This window comes from Octodon degus, unplaced genomic scaffold, assembly GCF_000260255.1.
Source record: "Octodon degus isolate 3935 unplaced genomic scaffold, OctDeg1.0 scaffold00114, whole genome shotgun sequence".
NCBI classification, from domain to species: domain Eukaryota; kingdom Metazoa; phylum Chordata; class Mammalia; order Rodentia; family Octodontidae; genus Octodon; species Octodon degus.
Window position 1 is genome coordinate 6021881 of NW_004524690.1, and position 11171 is coordinate 6033051.

General features: G+C 41.2%; 1 pseudogene; it reads right to left on the minus strand.

Annotated features, from left to right (window-relative positions):
• Positions 1 to 406: 406 nt before the first annotated feature.
• Positions 407 to 6679, minus strand: LOC101566872 (annotated as a pseudogene).
• Positions 6680 to 11171: the final 4492 nt, after the last annotated feature.

An 11171-nucleotide genomic window follows, 5' to 3' on the forward strand; every position in this document is an offset into this window, starting at 1 on the left:
GGCGGCAAAGGCTATTAGTGCAAAACAACTTTTTCTGTATCCTGAACTGTTTTAAAGCACAAATCTCTCATGGTAATTTCTTTCCTCCTTTCTTTCTTTCTTTCTTTCTTTCTTTCTTTCTTTCTTTCTTTCTTTCTTTCTTTTTCTTTCTTTCTTTCTTTCTTTCTTTCTTTCCTTTCTTTCTTTTTCTTCTTTTTTTTTTGCGGTAAAAATAGTATTTTATTCCACCCCCTCCCCATCCCTCCCCACGCAACCCCCAGTACACATTTTTCTCCTCTCATTCCCACAGCAAGGTTACAATCAGAAAAAAAATAAGTTTCGGGGGCAGGATTTAGAAGTGGGGAGGGATACAGGTAAAAACAGTCAAATGACAATAGTAATTTATTTCCATAATAGATGATTCCACTTAATCATCTTCTTCTCCCTCATCTTCGAGTTCTCCTTTTTGCTTCTGACCCTGTTCTTCTTCACCAGCCTCTTCTTCATCTTCCTCATCATCGACTTCCCCGCCTTTGCAACTTTCTTCATCCTCCCCCTCCTCTCTGCTCATGTCCTCCTCGTCCCCTTCCTCCTCCTCTCCTTCCTCCTCCTCATCTTCATCTTCCTCATCGTCCACTACCTGAGTGTCCTCTTCGTACTCCACCTCATACTCATCCTCCTCGTCATCATCCAGACCCTCCACATAGCCCTTGGCGTCGGAGTCCGGGGCCTCCTGGTTGTATGAGTCATAGCCGTTGAGGTACATGAGCTGTGGGAGGAGCTTGGACATGTTTTCTCATTCAGTCGTCATTCAGGTTGGTCACCTCGCAGTTGAAAAGGTCTAAGCTCTTGAGGTGTTCTAACTTCTTCAGGGGCTCTATTGTGCTGAGGTCTTTAACTTTGTTGCTGCTTACATTTATTTTTTATTATTTTTTTTAAATACAAAAGCACAAATGCACTTTGATTTTCCATTAGTTTAAATTCTTGAGGGGTACAGCATCACATGGATTCAGTGTCCAATGGCCTTAGCAGGAAAGTTGCTTTGGAATTCGGCATGAACCATGCCGCTGTTTCCATGGGCCCAAGTTACTTTTCCCCAGATCACTCTAGTTTTGTTTGGTTTGCCTTCTGGAGTCACTGTGCTGTTTTTTGCTTTATACACGTAAGGGTATCTCTTGCCCAAGTAGAATTCAGTTTCATCCCAGACATAAACATCTTCAAATTTAAGAAGAGCTGTGTGCCCCTTCTGGTTCTGGAGACCCCACTTGTAGCCAGCAAAAATGGCCAGCAAAAATATATCTTCCAGACATATTTGCCTTTTTTTTTTTTCCAGAACCGAGGATTGAACTCAGGCCTGTGCACTTGCCAGGCAAGCGCTTATTCCACTGAGCCATCTCCTCAACCCAGCTTTTTAGAAATCCTGTTCCCAGCAGGCCTCCCCAGATAGCAGTTTTAGAAAAATATACCTCTTTTTCTTGATGCAATAAAGACAGAATGTTAAAAATATAGACAACTGGCATCTATACAAAGTAACAGTGGGTTTTAAAAAGCACAGGTGAAAAATTCTAGAAACTAAAAATACAATAATTAAGATTAAAAATACAACATATTTGCTTAATAGTTTACTAGATACAGTTTGTGATATAGTTAATAAGTTCAAGCACATTACAAAAATTTCCCAGACTGATGAACTTATTCATAAGGAAAGGGTGACTGAGTTGAGAAGGATGAGAGAGTGGGGGAAAGAGATTTATCCAAGTATATAAGCAACATGGTTTGGACAACTGTACTATGTATTTCTGCTAGTCTATGGAAAGAAGCAGTTAATTCTTTAATTTTTGGTCTCCTTTTTTCAATTGTTTCTTCTTTTTGTCTTCTTAATGTCTTATACATTTCTTTCTTTTTCCAATTTTACATGCACATATCAGGTAATATAAATAACTGGTTGGAAGACAACACTATGTATTACAGCAAATAGTATGAAATTCACATTACTTTGTTAAGTGAAAATCTATATCACTTGTTATTTTTTCTGTTTTAATTCTAATTTTTACTCTCTTAAAAAAAATCCCCAGACCAAATCTAATAAAAGAAGGTCAGAGAAATTTCACAGAACATGCTTGTGAGCTGCACATTAATGACAGACTTGGGAGACTGTATATCTTGGCTGTTTCACTCACTTTCATCAAAGAGATAAAGTAAAATTTGAAATGACAATAACTGGGGATTTTCCAAGTCATCAGTGTCATCAATCTATGTAACTCAAATGCCATTCATACAAGAAAGATACTTTGGGGCACATTATTTGGAAAGCTGAATCAAGAGACAGAGAATCTCTGGAAGGTAGCAGAAGAAAAAAATCAATGAAAAATATCCAGTGTCCAACCAACCAAAAATGAATCAATAAACAGAAAAGGTAGAAAACAAAAAAATGAAATAGCTACTCATAGAGCTATCCTTCAGGATAAAGATAAAATAAGATTCAGGCAAGTATAAGAGAAGAATATTTCACCAGCATGTGGGCATGGAATTACTCATGGGAGAAAAGTGGCCCCACTGTGAAAGATGTCCAAAAGAACAAAGAACAGCAGGAGAGAATTTGGTGAGTGTAGTCTCTCAGGTCCATCACATATGCTGGGTTATGGTGGTAATGGTCAATATAGCTTAGTAGCCAGACTCTGGTAGGGAATGCACAGCTTAGGCCCCTAACTCTGGCTGCTCACTCTCTTCTTCTTCTTTTTCTTTTCCATAATTTTATTGAGAAACAAATAGCAATGAGACAGTTTCAAACCAAATTGGTAGGACAGTTTCAATAATTAACACATTGTATACATTCTTCCTGGTAGTTAATTGCTGTACAAGATGCGGATATGATATCCTATTTACAAACACCATTAGAACAAATCACTCTATTCATTAAGAGTGTAACTGTATATCTATCCTAATCATTTTGAATGCACACATACAAAATGGGCATTCATCTGTATCCCCTTTTTTTGTTTAGTTCCATTATTTGAATATTATAGGTGTGTTAACTCAGCAAAAAATTCTAAAAGAGTCCAGTAGTCCATAATAGTATTGAGTCTTCTGCTTGACTGGCAATGTCAGAAATTGTTGACCTGAGTCCCCTATAGCTCAACATAACAGCACGGCTTTACTTCTTACACTTCGTTTTTATACTTTTCTGCTGGATGGTTAAGATCAAGGTAAAGCAGGACCTATGCAACAAGAGTTGTAGCTTTTTGGTCTGATAAGGTCAGTGAAATCCTGTCAGGATTTATCCTGAGAGCCTGTATCTCAGATTGTAGAACCTTTGTCAGTGTCAGCCATGTGGATGAGTCACGGCCATTGCTTGGCCAATGTGCTCTCTGTGAAAGCCTGAGAGAATGTTTTCTCTCCATGTGACTCTCCTTGCCGCTTAAATTTAGATGTAAGATTTGGACACTTTTATGCCAGTACTACCAGGCCCCCTAAGATTCTGTTATCACTTAGTTTAAGCTTCTTGAGTTTGTTTAACTTTGGTAAGTCTGTGCCTGAGGTGAGGCCAACATTGATTGTACTTAAGAATTCCAGTTCTTCAAACTCATCTGTGAGGCCTTTGATTTTGCCATCGTTAGACGGACAGTTGTCCAGGATGAGTTCTTTTACCTCAGAGGGCATCCTGTTTTGCAGCTCTAAATGAATCTGTTTGTCCCTTCCATTCTCATACTCTCTCTGCAGAGGCTCCCTCGCAGGCAGAATTCAATCAATGAACTCTGAACCCATGGCTGTGCCTTTTAGGACTTTGAAGACTCAACCAGCTCCACTTGGTTCTCTCATGGTAATTTCTAGGGAAAGAAAAACTATCCAGTGCATCTCTTCATCCTTTCATGAGTACATCTAAAAAAGCACCTGCACCCTACAAGATGGTTTGTGGAAGTGGAATGCAGACCCTGCTCTGTGATCTGGGACAAGCACACTGGCCCACTGGTGCAAGGAAGAAGGTTCGGAGGTCGTGTGGGTTCTGCTGGGTGGGGTCACAGGCCTGCAAGGTGAAGGGGTTTCTCAACTGCAGAGATACAGATGCTACTCAACTAAATCTGTCAAATTTTTTACCACTGTTTAAAACATCTGAAAATAATAATTTAAATGAAAGCTATTTACTTGGACTCATAGTTTAAGTCCATTTCCCCTGGCTCCCTTGTTTCTGGGCCTGAGGTGAGGCAGAAAATCATGGTGGAAAAGCATGGCAGGAGCAAGCTGCAAGACCCTCCCTTCAAAGGCACAGCTCCAGGGACTTATCCACCGACCAGGTCCTGTTTCCTTATAGCACATTCAGCTGTGAATGAATCCACTGAGGAGGTTAGCACTGTCACAACACAGTCACCTCTCTTGGCCCTGCTACTGCTGCACTGAGGATCAAGTCTCCAACACAATTAACCTGTTGGGAGATATTTTCTTTCTTTTTTATGTGTTTATTACAGGGTCTTGCACAGATTAGACTTGTGTAGGAAGGTCAGAGTGTTACTTTAGAGCAGTTCCTTCCCCTTGAGTTTCCATCTTCTTCTCCAATACATGGCATATAATGGGCTCTCCAGAACTATTTGGTTAAGTAAATTAAACAAGTGAGAAAACATTTGTTAGGGGCTGGGGAGATGGCTCAGTAGAATAAGCACTTGCCTGGAAAGCACAAAGGCCTGAGTTCAACTCCCAGTTCCCCAAAAAAATACAAATAAAAATTTTTAAAAATAAAGAAAACATTTGTTAGCTTAGAGCCATCCCATCAGCCATTTTAAAGGATACTGTCAAGCCCATGCCTGATGAAACCTCAAAACACATGAACTTACTTGCTGAACCACAGTGGTCTCATGATATGGTCTAGTCATTGTCGTCTCAGGATGACCTCAGTCCCCCGAAGGGAAGGCACCTTTCCTTAGAGGACTCAAACACCAGAGAGCATGGGAAAGCAGGCTTCTGTCTTCTGAAGCAGGTCTGCTAAGTCAGAAGCTTTGGAGAATGGGGCTGAGAGACTGGGTCCAGTGGGCATCCTTGCTCTAAATCAGCATATCTTTCATTTCACTTGGGCTTGTTGGCTTTGGAGATACTGTCACTTGTGTAAAGGATGACAGTCTTGACTAACACAGACAGAAACAATGATGTGCTTCATTTATGGTTGTAGAGACTGAGGTGTCCAAGCCTTGGGAAATCAGCTCAGTGTTTTTTTACCTCAGTAGTTCCCAGCACAGAAGGGAGAGCACAGTAAAATACAAGGATCTCCAGAGAACTGGGCACTTGGAGAAATAAGTGGATAATCTGTGACACCTCACTGTGAAACCTGACACAGAGTGAGGGTTTAGAAGTGTTTGCTGTTGGTACTGTCACCCAGCACTTAAGAAACAGCCACAGAGCAAGTGGCAAAGCTGGGATCCATTTGTCTCCAAGTCAGCTGACTAAAGTTAGCAGTAGGATGCAGGGAAGAAAACAACCCTGGAAATACTTGTGAGGAGCAGAACTTGGGGGCTAGAACACCATAAAAGGGATTTAGGTTTTATTCTGATCATAATTGAAAGCCTTAGAAGAGAATCCAGATTCTTCTGGTAGAGGCAAGAGGCACAAAGAATTTATAGATGAGAATAAAAACATTAACCCTGAGAGGAGGCTTTTCCACAGCCTAGTGACATGAAATTGAAGGACTGAAATAAGAGCAATGTGTTAGGAATTAAGATAGGGATTCTGTTTCCAGGCATGATACCATGAGATTAAAGGACTGGGTGATGGCGTTTTTGCTCTTAATCCTCTAACCTAGGCACAAAGACTAAATTTTAATTTCATACAAAAGAAATTTCTGTATTGCAAACAAATTCACAATTCACAGTTAGAAAATCCTCAGTAAATTCCAGAAAAGCAATGGTCTTGGGACAGTAGATCTTGTTTGGGACAAGCCACCTTTCTGTAAGGATGAGCACAAGGCACTTTCTGATACCAGACCTCTAGCCTGAGTTGTTCCTGAGCTCGCAAATTCTTGGGACTAAAGCAAGATTCCAAATCCCAGAGGTTTGGGCTGCTGGTGGCTGTGGGATCCTTAGCAACAAGAGAGCTATGTAGCTAGGAATAAGTAACTACTAGATTTGCTGCAGGCTTAATTTGTGATGTAAAAGAATGTGAGCTCTTTGACCTTTGCTGCTCCTTCCAAACATGACTGAGTAGAGAAAGGGCTGAGCAAAGAGAGAGGTAGCAATAGTTCACATACTCTCTTGGCCTCATGAATGTACCCAAGCAGTTTGCCTCCAGCTATAAAGGACTGTGCTAGTCACTTTCCTGTCCCTAGGACAAAATACCCATAACTCATAACTTAGACAAGAGGTTTATTTGGCTCACAGTGGCCAGGTGTGCTGATGCATGCCTGGAATCCCAGCAGTCAGGAGCCTGAGGCAGGAGGATTGTAATGAATTTGAGACAAGTCTAGACTGCAAAATGAGTTCAAGGAAAATCTGGATTACATCACAAGACCCTGTCTCAAAAAAAAATTAGGTTGTTTAACTCAGTTTCTAATCCAAAACTGCTGGCTTCAAGGCAGAAACAGCATAGTAGAAGGAAGGACCAAGCAGAAGAGAGAGAGATGACAAGAGTACATCCAGAGTCCAGTTGGGCCCTACTTCCTAACAGCACATTTAGCTACTAAACTCATGGGTGGATTAACCTGATAAGAAAACATCTCCATGGTCCAAGCACCTTCCAGAAGCTGCATCACTAAGTACACTTGACTTTGGGGGCATATTTTAGATACAAACCATAATGAAGTCCAAAATCACTTCCTAGAAAACTAAAGCTGTGTGACACAAGTGTCTAGTGACATAAAGAACATGAGCTCTTTGACCTTTGCTGTTCCTTCCAAAACTGGCTGAGCTAAGCCACAGAGAGGAGAAGGAAGCACCCAAAGCTGCCTCCCTTATCCAGCCTACAAGAGAAAATGGTGGTGCCATTCATAGGCAGGAGGGGATCGAGCCTTGGGAGCTGTTATGGTTTGCATCTAGATGTCACCCCAAAACCTCATGCAGTCATGAGAGGGCCTTCTAGAGTTTGTGATTGATTTATGGTCCAATGCTGGGATGAAGGGTGTGAATGCTACACCCAACCTGGAGTGGGTACCCTGCATACAGGATAAGGGAAGGAAAGGGACTTATCTCTGTCTCTCCTTCCTCTTGTTGCTTTTGCTGTCTTCCACTTCCATGAACTGTTACCCCTCTGCCATGAGCCACCCTGCCTGGTCTCAGCCAATTATGAACTGAGACCCCTACAAACTGTGAGCTAAATAAACCTTTCCTCTTTTAGCTTTGGGTGTTGGGTATTTTTGCCTCATGAACAAGAAAATTAACTAAGACAGGAGCTTAACCAACAAAATCAATTTTTTTCAGTTCTGGAGGTGAAATCCAAGATCAAGATGTCAGCAGGTTTGGCTTCTTCTGAGATCACCATCATTTGCTGTGTCCTTTCAGCAATGTGTACATGTATTTCTGGTGTCTCTGCATGCCCCCTCTTCTTAGAAGGATGTCGGTCACATGGATTAAAGCCCACTGTAATGACCTCATTTCACCTCTCTCATCCCTTTAAATGTCCTATCTCCAAGTGCATTCACATCTTAAAGTAATCACGGTTAGGTCTTCAGGAGAGGACATAACTCTGCTCACTGGTGGCACCTCTGGAGAAGAGACTACTTTTGAGGGAGGCACTTACAGAAGCCATCTCTCCTCTAAGCTGGCACTGATCCTCAGGCCCTCTGCATCCTTCCAGCAAGGGCTGAGAAGCCACTTGCATGCAGTGTGGCTAAGAATCCACCCAAACCACTGAATTTCTTTCTCCTCATTCTTTTTCCCAGAGAAACAGAGAAAGCTTGTGTCAACAAACTGGTTGGGCATATGGAAAAATCTTTCTTTCTGTGATCCTCATACTAAAGGGCCAGTACACTGTCCTTCCTAGGAAGAAGTCCCAGGAGGATGTGGGCAGCCCACAGACTAGGTCTGGTGCATTCTCTTTGGAGTTCTCTTTAAAGACATCTAGAGGGGCTGGGGAGATAGCTCCATGGTCTAAGTGCCTGTCTGGTAAGCACAAGGATCCAGATTCAATCCCCAGTACTGTGTGCTGTGATGGCCACTGAAACCCGGTGTGGTGGTGCATGCCTGTAATCCCAGCATTGGAGAGGCTGAGACAGGAGGATCACTATAAGTCCAAGCTGCATAGCAGGACCCTGTACCAAATAAATAAATGAATAAATAAATACATGAATAAATAAGTTTTAGAGAAGGCTTTAGGGAAGGCTTTGCACAGATACTCAAACCCACTGAGAACAACATGTGTGTGGAGTGAGTAAGCAGGGAGGAAAGTTTGATGAGTCCACCCAACAGGTCCCAGAGCACTGAGGCTTTCTAGGGGCCTTACTCTGCACTGCTGCCTTCTGAGTTTGCATAGTGCATTTCCCTCACATAAAGATGTGGTTTATTCTTCATTTACTGCTTATTTTTTCCAAATGAAAGATTTCTCCCATCTAGATTACTGATTGGCAACCAGAGAAGAATAATCTGGAGTCTAAATCTTTTTAATTATATGAAGGAAGCTCCCAATTTTTGATGGTTTGAATTAAGGATGGCTTGACATTACAGTTATGCTCAAGCAGACCCCTAAAACTGCTCTGTTTTTCTCTTTTGGCACAGTATTCAATAGACTGAAAGATATGTTAAAATAGGCTCTATGTAAGATGATTTTGCCCAGTGATATGCCAGTTTTTAAGTGTTCTGAGCACATCTAAGAAAGGTGAGGCTAGCCTATGTTCAGGTTTGGTTTATTAAATGCATTTCAATTTATGATATTTTCAATTTATGATGGACTTTTCTATTATAATGCACCCAACTGAACTTATCTATTCCTTTTTTTGTATAGAATTTGGCTTTTATATATTTACTCATCTCAACTATTTTTATTTTACTTTAATATTTTAAAAAATTGTGGGAGGCCTGCCCCATAGCTCAGTTCTTTAAGTGGCTGCTTCAACAAAGCAGTCAGGCTCAGGTTGCTGTGGTTCGATCCCCACAACTCAAGCCAGTCAAACCTGCCCTGAAGGCATTCAGAGCAAAAAAAAAACAACAAAAAACAAAAAACAAAAATAAAAAACAAAAACAAACAAACAAACAAACAAAAACCCAAATCATAAAAAATTGCATCACTGAAAGGAAGGGCAGTGCTTTGTCAAGAGTAAAGGATCTATAATTTCCAGAGCTTGGCCAGGCCAAAACTCTGTGTCTTCAGGAAGCTGAAGGATCACAAGCACATTGCCATTCAATGCTCTGAATCTAGTCTTTATTACCCCTCATACAATGGAGTGAATCTAGTCTTTAAAATGAAAAATAAAATAAGACCTATAGCACTGGGTTGCTTTGAAAATCAAGTGACTTCATAAACAAAAGAGAATGAATCCTTCTGAAAATGTGATGGATTATATGGAATAGGCAACCCAGTGGAGCAGACGCCCAGAACTTGAAATCCAGATTCTACTAAGCTACTGCAACACTGAGCATGTCCTTTCCTATCTCCAAGACTTTCTCATGTGTAAAATGAACGTCACTTCTCGACTTCAGTGTAAGTTAGAATTGCCACAGCCACATCTGGGTCCACCTCCAGAAATTCTAACTTGGTCGATCTAAGATGAAGTCCAGAGACTTCCACTTCTTAAGAAGTTTTGTTTTTTCTTGGTTGTTCTAAAGCTCAAATTAAAAAGCACTGAGCCACCTGCCTGCCCTTTTATATTTTTGAGGCCAGGTCTCACTCTTGGCTGGGCTTCAGCTGATAATCTTCCTCTGTGTCAGGCTCTCCAGTGCTGGAATTACAGTTAGCCTGCAGCCGCATCTGGCTTCAACAAGCATCTTAAGGGATTCCCATGCAAATGGGTTGGCAACCACAACAAGTAGAGCACTGGTTAGAAAAATACTTACTGAATACTTACTCTATGTTCTAAGCTCTAAAGAAGAAAGAAGGACCTTTTCCTCCCTGAGTTTCTACTCTAGTGGAAGAGACATCATAAATGTGTAAATAAATACATAGCACACAATTAGTGACAATTACTGTGTAGAAAATGAAATGGACAGAGACAAATTGGAACAAGCAGGGGAGCGCTCAAGCAATCATGTTGCCCAGCCCTTATATGCTGCAGTGACCAACACATCACTCAGCAAGTTGTATTAGGTACCTATTCCCAACCCACTTCTATCTAGAGATTGTGAAGGACACAAGAGGTGTGATAGATACAGCTTACAGGGAGAAAACTCACCCTCTGTAATTGGCAAGCAAGGAGCAAATCAGCCCAGAGTAAATGATCACCTGTCCCCCAGTGTGGGGCTGATTTTAAGTGTGGTAGAACTTCTCAAAGGTGGGATCAGCCTGGGCAGCAATGGCTGGACAGTGCTCTGACAATGAATACACTTGAAACAGGCCCACTTGCAGGCCAGATGACTTTACAAAGACTCATGGTTGTTTATGAGGTCAGCGAAGGTATGCAGACCCAGAGAGGTTCGGCACCCAGAGCTAGCAGATGAAATGTGTGGTCAGGGAAGACAGCAGGAAGCACAGGTTCCCTCACCCTGTTTGGTCTCATAAATTCAGAGGCTTGGGCATATCATTTAATCTCTCTGAGTTTAATTGCTTCACCTATAAAAGAGGGATAATAAACTTATGTCAACCTCTCCCATAGGGACAGTATAAGAACAGAAAAGAGACAATAGCTGGAACAGGGTGCATAATGGGGAGAAGACTATTTATTGGGTGTTGCTTTTTATAGATTGATTGGAAACCTTGCTGTAACTGCACAGTGGAGAGTCTTGAAACTAAAAGTTCTCTGTGAGCACTTTCAACTGCCACCCTATCAACTTTATATTACTAAAACCCAGTTTTATATTAATTCTCACTACATAATTTTAATATTCTCTACATGTGTGTCCTTCTAAATGGCTCCTAACTTAAAGCACAAGGTTGCCTAGAAATTTTTATAGCTTAGAACTGAAATGTCCCCAAAAGTTGCAGAAATGAGGTTTTAGATGCCAGTTGCAAAAAAAAAAAAAAAAAAAAAAAAAAGCAGTTGCATCACAGGGATGCTTTACTCCCCAGTGTGTTAATCTATTGATGAGTTAATAGTTGGATATGCTCTTAGGAGGTAAGATCTGGTCAGC